The 1,185-nt window shown below is 59.5% G+C and overlaps 1 non-coding gene across 1 annotated transcript; it reads left to right on the top strand.

The window, feature by feature from the left end:
- The first annotated feature begins 105 nt into the window (after positions 1-105).
- On the top strand, positions 106-269 carry LOC121355683. Its single transcript, XR_005955455.1, has one exon. It is a non-coding gene; the product is annotated as a U1 spliceosomal RNA (small nuclear RNA).
- The last annotated feature ends 916 nt before the right edge of the window (positions 270-1,185 follow it).

Raw genomic sequence — 1,185 nt, 5'->3', positions numbered from 1 at the left:
GGGCCGCAGCGCGGGGCCGGGCGGGAGCGGGGCCGGGCTCGGGCTGGCCGTGTGCTGGCGAGGCGTGCGGCGGGCGGGGCACGGGGGCGGCGCGGCGGGGCAGGCATACTTACCTGGCAGGGGAGACACCATGATCAGGCAGGTGGTTTTCCCAGGGCGAGGCTCATCCCTTGCACTCCGGGTGTGCTGACCCCTGCGATTTCCCCAAATGCGGGAAACTCGACTGCATAATTTGTGGTAGTGGGGGACTGCGTTCGCGCTCTCCCCTGGTTTTCTGGTTAAAGAACAGAAATTGTGTTTTGAGTTATTTAAGATAACTGGGATCTCTCTGGTTCGGGTCGGCTGCCGCTGTGTCCCGGGGCCAGCGCACAGTGCGGCGCCGAACCGCGTCAGCGGAGGCACCGGGAGTGTCCCCGTCCCGTCCCCGGTAGGGACCGTAGGGACCGCCGGGGGTCCTGGAGCGTCTCCCGCCGTGCCCGTGCCCTCCCCAGCGAGCGCTGCCGGTGCCCCGGTTATTCCCCGCTGGAGCTGGGGAGCGGTCCCGGGGGGGCTCTGGAATGCCGTGTCTGGAGCCGGGATGATCCCGGCCGGTCCCACCCCGGTCTGCGGGCGCAGGAGCGGCTCCGGGGGAGGCAGAGGGCGCGAGGTGCCGGTCCCGCTCCGTGATCCCGGTCCCGGTCACAGCCATCGAGCCGCGAGTGCTGCCGCACTTCCAGCGGCGGGACTCGATGCGTCCTTGTGAGCCATGAGAGCTGATGTAAAAGGAAATTCACCTCCTTTCTTGCTGAATAGAACAAACTGTGTACAATGCTGTGCTTAACCGCAACAAACCAGATAGCACAACAAAGGACGCTTTTAGCCATAAATATACAAAAACCCGGTCTGAAAAGGACAAGCGGTGGAGCTAACGAGAAAAGAGGAGCTGCCAAGATTGCCAGAAGCCAGGACAAGGCAGCTTGGGAATGACCACTAGAACAGCGTGTAAGGAACGGTTTATGATACAAGAGAACAGAGTGAAAAAGGGGTCTCTGAGTCAGGGCTCTTATGCTTTTGGAGATCTATTTTCACACCCAAGATAGCTCAGATACCTTAGCAGGCATGAAATCAGCAGGATGGCTTCTGTGGTAGTGTCGGAAATAAAAAGTTTTAATTAAAGGCAAAATGTGAAAAATGTGTATTTTATGA

Source organism: Pyrgilauda ruficollis, unplaced genomic scaffold, assembly GCF_017590135.1.
Source record: "Pyrgilauda ruficollis isolate IOZ18807 unplaced genomic scaffold, ASM1759013v1 scaffold260, whole genome shotgun sequence".
Lineage (NCBI taxonomy): Eukaryota > Metazoa > Chordata > Aves > Passeriformes > Passeridae > Pyrgilauda > Pyrgilauda ruficollis.
This window is presented reverse-complemented; position numbering and strand designations above follow the sequence as displayed.